The sequence below is a fragment of the Brachycentrus maculatus genome, unplaced genomic scaffold (genome assembly GCF_059751285.1).
Source record: "Brachycentrus maculatus isolate JH-2025_06_01 unplaced genomic scaffold, ASM5975128v1 h1tg001155l, whole genome shotgun sequence".
NCBI lineage: Eukaryota > Metazoa > Arthropoda > Insecta > Trichoptera > Brachycentridae > Brachycentrus > Brachycentrus maculatus.
In genome coordinates, this window is record NW_028281846.1 from 4,867 (window position 1) to 19,212 (window position 14,346).

General features: G+C 38.7%; 3 pseudogenes; 2 read left to right on the plus strand and 1 right to left on the minus strand.

Moving 5' to 3' along the window:
* Positions 1–2,339: 2,339 nt before the first annotated feature.
* LOC148299428 (casein kinase I pseudogene) lies at positions 2,340–4,821 on the plus strand (annotated as a pseudogene).
* Positions 4,822–5,885: 1,064 nt separating this feature from the next.
* Positions 5,886–8,451, minus strand: LOC148299429 (uncharacterized; annotated as a pseudogene).
* An 818-nt stretch (positions 8,452–9,269) lies between these two features.
* LOC148299430 (uncharacterized) lies at positions 9,270–11,160 on the plus strand (annotated as a pseudogene).
* Positions 11,161–14,346: the final 3,186 nt, after the last annotated feature.

Sequence of the window (14,346 nt, forward strand, 5' to 3'; positions counted from 1 at the left end):
ACATTCAAACTGGAAATGACAGTCTTTTTATTTTTGGACTCTTCATTAGCCTCGGCGTGTTTCAGCAGTGGAAACCTATTTTACTTTATTTTTTCTTGGTGTTTTTTTCTCTTACTCTAAACTATGGCATTCTTTGCCCAATAGTTCTCCATCAGTTTCTTCTTCCCCTCGTCCCTTAACTTGTCCTGAGTGATACTGTTCTCGTCGAGGTGCACAATGGTTTGCAAATTGAGCATATTGCTGAAATTGTTTTCAATTTTATTTTCGATATGGTTTTCGATTTGGTTTGTTGCATTTTGGATTGTCTTTAGAACTGCACTCGGCTTATCTATATTATAATAAGTCCTTACTTGTCTTTTGGCTGAAATCAGATATTTTGGAGTGTAGTTTCCCAAGGGTTCTTTTCGATTGTATGAGAAACTGCTTCTGATCTTCCTCCCCATAGTGCTGAATCATATGCTTCTATTATATATTCTAATCGAAAACCTCGATATTCGACTCATAAATACATTATTAGGCATTAAACCTATTAACTATTTAATTATCATATTCAGTAATCCTTAGCTGATGACAACAAACACTCAGTTGCTCAAAGATTATCATAAAATGTTTGATTTTCAGTTTCAATACATGTATTATCAACATTGGTTGAAATTTCAAATTAAATAATACCTTATTCTTCTGAACCCACTACTAAGAGTGCATATGTCTTTAGAGTAGCTCATTACATTCTTATATTTTACATAAGATGATTTAAATTCAAGCTGACCAAATTAAAGAATCCCAATATTAAGAACTGGGGAGTTATATAGCTTATATGACCAAAATTAAGCTTAATTATCATTAGCCAGAATTGAATGAAGAGCTTTGGAAGACCAAAAATCTAAAGAGAAACTCCTAATCAAATTATAGCCAAACTTGATCGACTCCTCAAGGCGATTACCTAAAGAATCGAAAAGAGCCTTCTCATCGCAGGGAGAAAGAAATTAGGGATGGCGCCACAACCTCTATCACTTAGAGGAGGCCAACTTAAATAATATCAACTCTAATCTCTTGCTTGGATCTGCTAACTAGCTGACCATAACCTAAATGGCATCCTAGCTGATGATATGGGCCTAGGGAAGACCATTCAAACCATTTCTTACCTCTGCTACCTGGACTCACAAAAAAACATTAAAGGCAAGCACCTAATTGTGGTGCCCAAAAATGTGTTAAACAATTGGCATCGATAGCTCGCAAAGTGGAGTCCATCCCATGTGACTGTGATCTTGCCAGGAACAGAGGCGGAAAGAGAGGAAGTAATCACAAAAGTAATCAAAAGGAATGCCTTTGATGTCATCATAGCTACTTATCAATCGGTCCAGTCCGGATTTAACAGCTTAAACAAATTTTTCTGGTAAACCCTGATCATTGACTAAGCGCACTCGATAAAAAACGAGTAGAACCAGCTTTCCAGCTGCTTGCGCATGTACCGTGCTAAATTCAAACTGCTACTAACAGGAACCCCATTGAGCAACCAGCTGCATGAACTTTGGAGCTTACTGAATTTCATTCTCCCTGACATTTTCCATGAGGAGCTCCTCTTCGACAAAATTGAGAACTGCGTGAATTAGTCAGACTTGGATGAAGATGAGAAGGTGAAGTTTCAGATAGAAATCGCTAAAAAGTTTCAGATGATGCTCAACCCCTTTCTATTGAGAAGAACCAAAAGCTAAATCAATCTCGGACTTAAGGAGAGAAAGTAAATAACCTTGTTCGTTTCTTTGGAGGAAATACAACTGAAAATGTATCGCAACTATTCAAAGTGCAGGTCGGTCTATGGAGATAACACTCATAAACAGGGTAGCCCGCCCATGCAGTTTCGGAAGATTTGCTGTCATCCTTATATGTTTCCCTAAATTTAAGACCCGAATGCCCCACCCTATGGTGAACATTTAATCAACAATTCGGGCAAGATGAAGCTTTTGGACAAGCTGCTCCATAAATTTCTAGTGGAAAAAAAGGCATAGAACAACAAAATACTCATTTTTACCCAATTCACCAGCATGATCAAGATTCTATAGGACTATTTGATTTATAGGTAACAAGAATTCTGTTTGATTACAGGTGAAAGCTCCCTCGGCTAAAGGGAAAGCTCGGTGTAAACATTCTTCGCATCCGAAACTGCCAACATATTCTTGATTTCAACCAGGGCCGGAGGCTTAGGGCTCAACTTGGTGGCTGCCAATATTGTCATTCTCTATGATATTGACTGGAATCCTCAAATAGATCGCCAGGCAATGGATCGAGCCTATAGGATTGGCCAGCAAAGAGCAGTGAAAGTTTTTAGGTTCATAACGATGTCCACAATCGAAGAACGAATGCTCGAAATTCAGAAGTATAAACTTCTGTGGGACGAGCTTGTCATTCAAAAGGGCGGGCTGGCTAAACTTTCAGGGATGCAATCAGGAGAAGATAAGTTTGCCAAACTCGACTATGATAAGATTGCAGAATCTGGGGCCGAATAGGTTTTCAAACTGCAAAAAAACTTCGATGACCAGACCATCGAGTAGATTATTCAATTCGGTGAAGCGAAAGATGAGGCCAAAACAAAAGAAATCAGAGAGAGGCTAGAGAAGTAGTTTGAAAAGTTTCAAAACAATAAAAATCCGGAGGAGTTATTCTACACCAAAAAATAAAGTCTAAACAAAATTGACTATAAAGTTGAGGCTGTGGGACTACAATCCAAAGCAACCATTATCACATAAAAAAGATCTCTACCCCATTTGAATTCATATCGAGTGCTGCCAACTGAACCTTATCACCTCTTTACAGACAAGTAAGAAGCAGGAAGATTGATCTACAGATTGCAACAAGATTGCGAGCTGAGTGAACAATAAACAAAAGAGATATTGAACAAATTGAATGAAATTGGATTTTATAATTGGACACACGAATAATATAAAAAATTCATTCAAGGAAACTTAAAGCATTTGCAGGAAGAATATTCCAAAATTGCAGATGAAATCACAACCAAATCATCGGAACAAGTGGAGTAGTATAGCAAAAGGTTTTATGCCGCAATCAGACAGAATAAGAAGCTCATTGCCAATGACGGAAATAAAGTTCTAAAAAGACAATAATAAATGACTATCAGTAAATAAACAGAATAATTAAAACAGAAGGTAATCAATATCCCTGGCAATTTGGTAAGGGCGCAGAAGAAAACTGATAATCGTCAGATCAGCTATCTTTCTATTTCTTTATCTCAAAATTAACGATATGCGCAACAAAAAATTAGGCTATAACGAAGTTGCGGAATTATTGAAAAAACTGTTCCCTATTTAAGATAAACATCTTCTGTTAAACTCAAAGCATAAAAGCAGAATGATATATAACAAAAATTATCAAATAGTCCCGAAGTTTTTAAACGAAGATGGTGATCCAGACAATAAAATTGGGATAATAGCAGCTGAATAACATGTTTTAATAATTCAAAATCACACTCGGCAAAAGAGAAGCAGAGTATAAGAAGTAAAGAAAACAAACGAAGCCAGATTAAAGCAAAGTTCAAAGCAAGAAGAATAAAACGAATCGAATGAAACCGTAAAAACCTAATTGAAGGAGGTTGATAAGCCTATCAAGAATAATAGAACAAAGAAAGCAGTGAAAAATTGATATTCATCCTCATATCACATCAGATATCACACTGTATTATAATATTCTCTATCATCTAATTAATTATTTAGTTCTGTAGTTGGTTAAAATTGATCATTACGAAGTCAGGTACTAAGTTTGGATTTCATTAAATATTTGAAATATCCATCCAGAGCCTGAAATCTTTTCCCATTTAAAAATGAAACTTCTCCTTCAAATATTTATCTGCTAGCTCTACAATTCTTTCAGGACTGCAGAAACAGTTATAAAGTTCTGGTGCATAACTTGTATGCTTATGCGATGTATAAATTACATTGAAATATTATTCCAATGATGGACTCTTTAGTCGCCAAAGACTATAAGCTTGTCAAGAAGCTCGGTTCAGGGGCATTTGGGGAAGTCTTTATGGCTCTCCATGTCAAAAACCATACAGAAGTCGCAGTGAAGCTTTAGACCATTGGAAACAAAAGCCCTCAATTGTTCTATGAAGCCAAAATTTTAAACGCCCTCAGCAACGATGACCACTCCACCGATTTCGGTCTCCCTCGCGTCTATTATTGCAGTTCGGAGGGATAGTACAACGTCATGGTGATGGACTTATTCGGCCAGTCCCTCTAAGATCTCTTCGTGAGTTGTGGCCGCCAATTCAATTTGAAGACCACCGTAATGATAGGATATCAAATGATAGAGCGGATTTAGTACGTGCAGGAAAAGGATTTATCCATCGCGACATTAAGCCTGACAATTTTGTGATTGGCAGAGGAAAAAAAGCCCATAAGGTCTACTTGATCGATTTCGGGCTTGCCAAAAAATACATTGTCAATAAGGATGGGTCGCACATTCCCTACCGAGACAACAAGAACCTGACGGAACTGCCCGCTACGCCTCACTCAACACGCATTTGGGAATCGAACAAGGGAGAAGAGACGATATCGAAGGAATTGCAAACGTATTGCTCTATTTCGTGAAAGGATCTCTTCCCTGGCAGAATCTCAAGGCAAACGGCAAAAGTAAAAATACGAAAAGATCATGGACAAGAAACTCTCGATACCGCTCGATAAGCTCTGCTCCGATTTGCCCGACGAGTTCAAGCAGCTGCTCATGTACAGCAGGACCCTTGAATTCGAAGAAAAGCCGGATTACGTTTATCTGAAGGGGCTCTTCAAAGCGATCATGGAAAGATAAGGCTTCGAAATGGATGGAAAATACTCTTGGAATCATTGATTTAATATTCCTCATTGAAACAATAATGCGATATCAATGCACACAATCATGAATTCATATGCTTAACGGCTTCCAGAACTTCCATTTTCTAGCGTTGGATCCGAAGTGGCTCGAGCGTCTTCTCTGTTATTTTCTTTTTCTGCGCCGTTGTTTCGATCAGGATTTAAATTTTGCTGAACTCTTTCTCCTTTTCGTTCAAGAAATCTGTGATCAGCTTCGATTACTGTTTAAGTGTGTTTATTTATTTTTTGTTCCTCTATTTTTACGCTTCCAATTTTCCAACTGCTTATTCTAAGATTTTCAGGGCTTTTTAATCTTTGGCGATTTGCATGTCGAGGGATCTCCTTTAAGTTTAGAGGATGGAACATCGCATTCGCATTTTGTCTACCTCTTCCTGCGAGCAATTTCCTTCTTATTTTGAGCCTTCGCCATCCATTTTCAACTCTTCCTGGATTTTAATTTCCTTTTCCAGCAGATGCTTATTGTCTGTGTATGTGCATATCAGAGTCATTAAATTACGGTTTTTCAGCATGGTTTGCGATAACTGCATTGCATATTGGGCACTTGGATAGCTTTATTTTATATTGAGTATGCTTTTTTTGGATTCGGCCATCCACAAAGATGCATACCTTACAGATATTGTGGCTGCATGGGAACAAAATGATAGGGTTTTGGGAGGGACCATCAATTCCATGCAGACAAAACAGGCGTTGCTTTAAAACTATTTGCCAACTGATCCTTATGGTTTGCTTGAATTCGAGGGTGCTTTGTCGGATTCTCCCAGTTTCTCAATAAGTCGCACTGCATAATTATAAGGACTATCGTTGTCTAGGGATTTGGATACTTTTTGGGTTGGCAGGTGATCTTTCTTTTAGAACTATTTATTCCATTTCTTCCATTTCTCATAATGCCTTTTGACTTACTCGTCTTGCTGCTCGTTCATTCAATATATACTATGCATCTACATAACTCTCATGCATAATATCGATACATCTATACATATATAAATATATGTGATATTTCGATATGTGATGATCAATTGTACACCATGTATTTTCCAGTAGCACTAAACTTCTTATATCCCTTAATAACTTTGTCGATTGCCTGAATCAAATCCTTCTCACTGATGGCTTTGCGGCGAGCTCGAATGGCGAACATGCCTGCTTCCGTGCACACGGATCTAATCTCTGCTCCTGTGGTGTTCGGGCAGAGTCGAGCCAATAATTCGTATCGAATCGACTTCTAAATTGACATGTGCTTGGCATGGATTTTGAAGATGTTCACTCTTCCCTCGAGGTCGGGCAAACTGAACTCAATTTTACGATCGATTCGGCCAGGTCGCATCAAAGCTGGGTCTAATGTATCAGGCCTGTTTGTCGCCATTAAGACCTTGATGTTGCCTCTTGATTCGAAGCCGTCCATCTGGTTGACGATTTACAGCATAGTCCTTTGGACCTCATGGTCCCCACCTGACCCATCGTCGAATCTGGCTCCTCCGATGGCGTCGACTTCATCGAAGAAAATAATGCAAGCCTTTTTCGTCCTTGCCATCTGGAAAATTTATCGAACCATGCGGGCACCTTCTCCGACATACTTTTGAACCAATTCGGATCCAATGACTCGGATGAAGCAGGCATCAGTTCTGTTGGCCACTGCTCTTGCTGTCAAAGTCTTTCCTGTCCCGGGAGGGCCATACAGCATCACACCTTTTGGCGGATCGATTCCCAAATCAATGAACTTCTCCGGAGTTAACAGCGGCATCTCCACAACTTCTCTTAATTTTTAGAGCTGTTCACGGCAGCCTCCGATATCTGCGTAGGTGACATCAGGCTTTTATTCAACGGTCATCATGGTGACAGTCGCATCAATCTTGGGAGGCAATGGCATTTGGATCATGTATTTGGAGCGATCGACTCCAACCCTCATTCCTTCCTCGACATCGGTCGGCGACAGTTTATCGCTGAGCTTGACGACAAACTTAGCAATTTGTTTGATGTGAATCACATATTTATTCTATTTGCCGTCGGTAATGATCTTATTGCATCTGGCCACTTGTAGGGGCTGCTCAGCAGCCATTTTGGAATCTGCGGCGAGGTTCCATTGGGCAGGCAGGGACAGTCCAGTGTCTAATTATTTAATGCCTGTTGGATAAATTGATGATTACCTGTGAGTTTATTGATTTTTTGGACCATTTCTTTATTCTCCTCTTCAAGCTTCTTGATCGAATCCGCATAGGGCCCGAGCCCATAAGCCTTGAACAGGTTTATTTCAGCCTCATCAAGAGGGATGTACTTCTTTTCCTTTTTGTCTTCTTACATTTAAATATATTTTAAAAAATGTTTGAATCTGCAGTAGTGCAATTGTGATTATATCTGCAATATATCATCTTTATTTATTTACTATCAACACAATATTCAGGCATCATCTAATTAGAGAAATACATCACATGGCCCAATCAGAGTAATGAGTACGATCCATACTTCTAGTTATTTTTTATCTCTTGCTCGAGCTCTTCTTAATAGAGCAATTCAAATATCTTCCTTTTCTTCTCTGGGCTCAACTGTTTCAGAATGCGATCTCCCCCCACTCTGATCTTTTCCCGCAATTTCACGAGCGCCTATTCTCTACGGAGAGCATCTTCACGGTATTTTTTTAGTGTTATGAGCTATTGTGGGGTTGTTAGTGCATTAATTTTTCTTTCATGTTCGTTGTAGAAGAGCAGAAAGGTGCGATATGGCAGTTTCAAAATTTAATCGACATCTACTTTCCATGTAGGCCGAGCCTGGACTTGGATTGAGGGTTTCTATTATTCATTGGAGCTAACCTGACTATTAGAATACATCGATGCTTCCCTTTCAATGCGCTTGGCTGAATGTTCGTTGGAATTGTGAAATTGGTGGTTGCCTTGGTTTAAGAAAGGAAAAGGATCAGGTGTTTTGGGAGGATTTTTGATTAAGTTTGAATAAGATGTGTTATAGAACGATAATTCCACATTCCTATTCAATTTCATGGGCGAATGGAGCTGCTCTCGATTGACTGAAGCTGAGGCCTATTTGCTTATAGCTGCTTTCTCTATCTATTGTATGTGATCATCATTTGATCGCTAATGCCACTTAATCTGGTCTTTCCCGAGCAGCAACCTATTGACTTTATTCTGGTATTAATCTGAAATCTGTTCTATCTCCCTTTTCATATTGAGGATTCGCTTCTCATGCATCTTCTCATTTTGTTGGTTCTTTATGCTGTTCCATTCCCCTTTGGCCAATTCTCGCTCAATTAAGATATCAGTCATACTCGGCTATTCTTTATATGGCCTTTCCCATTTTTTGTGAGTGGTTTAGACATTCGAGGATTGTTTCCATTATAAATACTTTGCTTCATACAGTCCCCATTAATTTCTGGAGTTTCTGTCAAAGCTGCCTGGCGTTGGGTTCCCAAATAGTTTAAATCTGGTCTTATTATTTTGTACTATATCGAAATGATCGTCTGAGTGGCATTAAACTTGCATGAATTCTTACTCATTGAGAATACCGCCTTCTCCTAATCTGAGGAGGCTCTCATCATTTCCAAAGTACGACTGATAGGAGTCATTGCGTTAATTCTTATTCAAATAGTTGGATATACTTTTCTATTCTATCGATATCTCCTTGCGATTTTGTGTTGGTAAATTGCTCTAATAAGGATATTACAGGCCATTGATATACCCTTTTCGGCGATATGTGGTTTATGAATTCAACTCGAGGTTTTTAGTCGGTTAAACCAAAGCTGAACCCTAAAAATCCGATGGATGCCAAGATATTTACATTTGTACATGAGATTATTTTCGATTACTGCTCATTTGCCCTTCAGTTATAATAATACTAAGGATTTCTATAATCACTATAATCTAATGTGGCTTTATTATTCTAATATCTAACAATTTTAATTACTCTAAGGCCCAATGTTTTAAATGAGAGTAATTTGCGTTCGCAATATAATTGCATATATAATCACCAAGACTATTAGACCAAATTTATAATTTGAATTCGTAAAATATACAATCCTCAGCCCATAGATCTCCTCGATGGATTACTTATATCTAAAATTTGGCATGTACTCGACACAGTAATATAAGGGAAGTATGCCTGAGAAGCAAAGTCACTCAAAAATACCTTGGATTCAATGATCAAAGCCTCGTCGCTAATGCGATTTCTGTGCCACCATACATTTAATTGTCACGCTTGTAGTCGAACCTGTAGCATAAGCTTCCTTCGCTTAAATTCCGGATCGAACCTCGTGATGCTGAAAAAGGAGCGATCATCACTTTCGGCGCGAGAGTACTCTTGGTCGACTGGTAAAACTATTGCAATATTTAGCTAAACCGGGAAATACCTAACGACTCTTACTTCCAAATCGGCAATCGGCTTCGATAAGCCTGGTCTCTACCAAGCCATGAATGACATGCTGGAGAAATCTGCGACTTTCATTGTCCTCGACGAAAAGAACTTAAAGAGCAAACAAGCCATTTCTGTCTATGACGAAGTGCATTTCAGGTCAGTTGTCAGCACTTACATTATTTGTCACAGCAACGGCGAGGTTGACATTTCAGGAGATACTTCCAAGGCAGAAACCGCATGGAACATCATGAAGGCAGATACTCCTTATATCCCAGCATGGATTTATCACCGCCCTACTTTCTCCAAGTTCTTTAACCTGGGCCAAATATAAATCGACCCAGTTTTTGGCAAAGAGAAGAAGCAATTGGGGAGCGAACCTGTAAACATCCAAGAAATGAAACTGGTCGAGGATATTCTCGATGTCATGCTTGGATTCGACGGGGAATTTATAAAGAAAAACTCTTCAGGAGGATACTCTTTGGAGCCTTTTAAGGATAGGCCCACTTGCAGTATGGCGCTTGCTGAGCTTACTAAAAAGATACTCGCTCTCCCCTCTTCATACTGCATCATCGAGAACTATATCTCGACATATAGCATCCAACAGGGCACAGTCTGCCAAGCTCTATGTAGCGGACTACGCGATATGGTCAAAGAATATAAAATGATGGCCATATCTTTCGACGAGGAAGTCTCAAAGCGAGGTGTTACACTTCAGTAAATATGGTACTATATTCAACCTTCTTTGCAGTTGATGGAAGGCATTGTAGAGTTACTCAAAGAGGCACGCAACAAAAAAGGAGGACAACTGCTAACTTCAATAACAACAATGCTTAATGGAACGACATCCGAACAAGTGGTCAGGACATATACCTATCTCTTTAAGAAATGTCTCAGCGTTTACATTCAAATGATCTCGAAGTGGATTTATGAAGGATTTGTGGAAGATAAGTACCAAGAGTTTATGATCATGGAGGAGGAAGGAAGCGACAGGGATCGCTATAATGACAGAGATAAAGATAAGGCTAATAAGTGGGGGTACTGGGAGTAGAGATTTCTGTTGAGAAGAGAACAAGTGCCGTCGATGCTTCAGAAAGATGCACATATCATTTTGGTCACTGGCAAGTACTTGAACATCCTCCGAATGTGTTCTGACCTCGAGTAGCACCCTCTTCATAAAGAAATCGAAAAGAATATGGAAAAGCATATTAAAAACCAAGATTTTACTGAAAGTATTATGAGGGCTTACAACTGGGCAAACGAAAGAATCCAAAACCTTGTGAGGAAGTAGTTTAAATTGACGGAAGTGCTGAACTCGATTAAGGGATACTACTTTTTAGGCTTTGGAGATTTATTTGTGCATTTTATGGATAGCGCTGAGTAGGACTTGAACGCCAAAAACTCTAAATTCACACAATAGCTCAAATCAAGGCCAGTTTCAGTTTAAAAATTACAAAACCTATTCGAATTGCTGATTCGAACATCATCAGCGAATGCAGACCCTTACAAGGAAGACATCACATGCAAACTGGAAAATAGCACAATTTATGAACAAATTCACAAAATAAAGACACTCGAATTCGATAATCTATCTTCAGACAAACCGTTCATTAAGAAGGAGTCGAAGAATGTGGATTACTTCAATTTGGAGTTCAACTGCCAGTTTCCCCTAAATTTGATAATAAATAAAAAGAATCTGGGCAAGTACCAAGTCCTATTCCGGTATTTGTTTTGGTGCAAATTCTTAGAGAGGCAACTGAACAATGTTTGGATGGTTTTGCAGTCGACGAAGATCATCAAGAAGCTCTCTTTCAAGAGGGCCAATTTGCTCACTCAGAAGATGCTCAATTTCGTGAAGTCTCTCATCTATTACTTGAGCTATGAGGTTATTTAAAAGAATTGGCTGCACTTCACGAACAGTCTCTAGAAAACAAACTCCCTGGAAGATATAATTCACTTCCACAACTAATTTTTAAACAAATGCCTGCAAGAGTCCCTGCTGCTTTCCCCCAAGCTTCTGCCTCTCATCACTAGCTAACTCGGCAACTGTCTGCAGGGCTTCATCGCAATCAAAAAGTACATGGATGTTTTCAATGAGAAATTCGTCGAAGAGGTAAATGTTAGATTATGTAGTTTCAATTCGATCAAAAAGATTCAACCCTGCAGCGTAAGCTCAAAAGAAAGAAATAAATAGAGAAGCACTTTTAAGATTTGCACGAGGATGCCGCATTTGAGGAGTTCATTTTGGGGTACGCTGACAGTTTCGACAAGAACATGAAGAAGCTCCTCAACGAAATCCATAAGATGTAAATAATATGTTAGTTTAGGATTGGAAAGTAGGATCAGAACTCATACCTGATGGGCTTGCTGGACACTCTGGATCCCAAGAGGTTCTACAATAGATTATTCTCGGATGAGCCCAAGTATTGATCGCAGATTGAGTTTATTGTGTTTTATATTTATTCAGGCTTATCCAAACTGTTTTGTATAGAAGAGAGCATATACTTTTAAGGAGTATATGCTGAAAGATAGCAATGCATTATGAGTTTATTCGCGTCAATGTGGATACTCTATAATATTCTCAGAACTTTAACTAAATCAATAATTAATTTAATTTAATAAGTGAATAATTAATTAAATTGAATAATTGAGTAATTAATTAAATTGAATAGAATAATGCTATGATAATAAATTTAATGAGCTTTATATGTTTGATAAATGCGATTTATGATTATAAATATCAGAATTACCCTCAGACATAGAAGTGGGAAGCTATGTGTGAGGAGAAGCTCATTTGCGCCAAGTGCCAATGATTAGTGTCGACCATCGGAAACCATCGGAAAGATGCGTTGACAATTCCAAAATCCCTACTCTCCTCCGAACTGTCTAGACCTAAGACAGCTGAATGACGCTGATAGGGGTCGGCCCTGACCTTCTCAGCGATGGAGCAACTTTGCTGGCCCTGCAATTTGCTACATACCTAAAAAATATTACCTGGAGACCTGAGTTCAAATGATTTTTATAGAATCTTCATTATTTCATCATTTATAACTCTAATTATCACAATTATTGCCACTCTTATATTCTTATATTCTCAATTAATTAAAATATTCATTTAATTATTCAATCTCTATCCTCTCTTTCCACTTCCCCTATCAGCCCAGACCTCCCCGAACCCTCTGCAACATTTCTGCTCTAACTCTTCCCGGAATTCTCGCACACTTCAAACTATTTCCATCTTTGCAGGCTTGAGCGGATGAATTGCTCCTTACTGTCTCATTGTTCTGGGTTTGTGATGATGATGGCCATCATAGAAGATTACAAGTTTGGACTAATTTCCATCAGTCCTATGGCAGATCTGGCATGGTGGTATCTGCATGACAAATTGGCCCTTTAAGTGATGTTTAAATCTCTTAAATTCTCACGCTTTCCTCACTAATCTTGAACATATCCCTTCTCTTAAATTCTGCGCATAGTGGAGGCTGTGAAGACAAAACTAGAGCCACAGTGTCAGATCCGAGGACCAAATCCCCATACAATTCAAGTTGGTTGCAAAATAAGCAAAATATAGAATCGAAGTTTGATTTTTCAGCTGACAAATATTATTTTAAATGAGATCTGCTAAAATTGGATGCACACATATTAATATCAGATTAATAAAATCTATATCAGCATCGAGCCCACCTCGTAAATATTTTTTATGTGCTCTGAAAGTTTATGTTGAATGACTATTTTATCCATGGGTTGACTTTTGCGGGTTTGCTGCCACACCCGGAATTAGCAGTCGCAATGGGCTGAATGGGGTGATATGGAACCTTCCGAAGATTGTTAGATTTACGAGATCGCTTGCCAATGGAGTTTTTAGGGACTTAGTCCGGTATTTCGGATTTAAAGAAGGCTTATTTTTATTTTTGGATCTTCATTACTTCATTCCTATTTAACTATGCCAGTTTTCTGATTTTTTGGAATGAAATGTCTTCTGTTTTAACATTTATATTGTTTGATAAAGTGTAAACTGATTGGCCATGGAATTATCTCTTGTCTTCACTCTCCGACTTATCTTCGAAGCTATTCGAGAGGAAATAGTATGCAGGGGTCGTCTGTTTAGTTTTTACTGTGCTACTCGGTAGGTAAAAATCTTTGGTGGTACTCTTCTTTGTTTAGAAGCGAGGAGATCGAGAAATAAAATGAGGATCCTAATGAGTGGCTTTTCTTTCAGCGATCTATTTTATTCCCTCGACCCTTTAGCAGCAATGGGAACGCTGCCATTCGCAATGTTCGATCCTTTTAATTTCACTTTTCAAGTTTTTGAGGCTGGTTCCAAATGACACATGTTCAAGTTGATTGTTTGGGCATTTACTATAGTTGGATTTAATCAAGAGAATATCGGCTGCTGCAGTCACTGGGCGTCCGACCACAAATCTTTTTTATTTTTTGAAGCTATGTGCAGTCGAATACGTCATATTTTTTTAAGTAAAATACGATTGCGGACATGGGCTTTTACTTGGGATGATTTCAATCGAATCCTCCTCATAGTATGGCTAAAACTGCTTTATACGCTCTTGTTAATTACTGTGCGGTGTTTCAGACTGGGATGCAGGTTTCTGATTCAGGAATTGATCGAACCAATTTTTTCTCTGAAGGGGTCGGCTATTCGATTCTGCGAAAATGACATACTATTCGTCATCATTTGTCTCGATATCTGTTCCTGACAAATGTGCGTTTATGTAGCATGAGGGTTTCAAAATTTGGTTTGCTTTGCCTCGCAGAGGAAATGTTTTCACAGATCTGTTTTCTGAGTTTTCTCTCTGCTGCCGCATTGTGCCATAGAAAAGCTATTTAACATTGTTGTTCTTTTTCTTGCAGTATTTGGGGCCATCGTAAGTGCCAGCACGCGCATGGCTCGTTGGTCTCTGATTCGATGTTGGCTGAGAGCCTCCTTTTTATTTCTGCAACGGCTCTGACAGATCAATCATACAGGAATAGCTTTAGTCTTCTTCGCGTCGCTTTTCTGCGAGCATTTCAGACGAGGCATGGATTCTCTTAAAGTCCGGCATCAATATTCCAATTGGGTTTATATTCTATGTATCGTAAATAAGTAATTTACAACCGA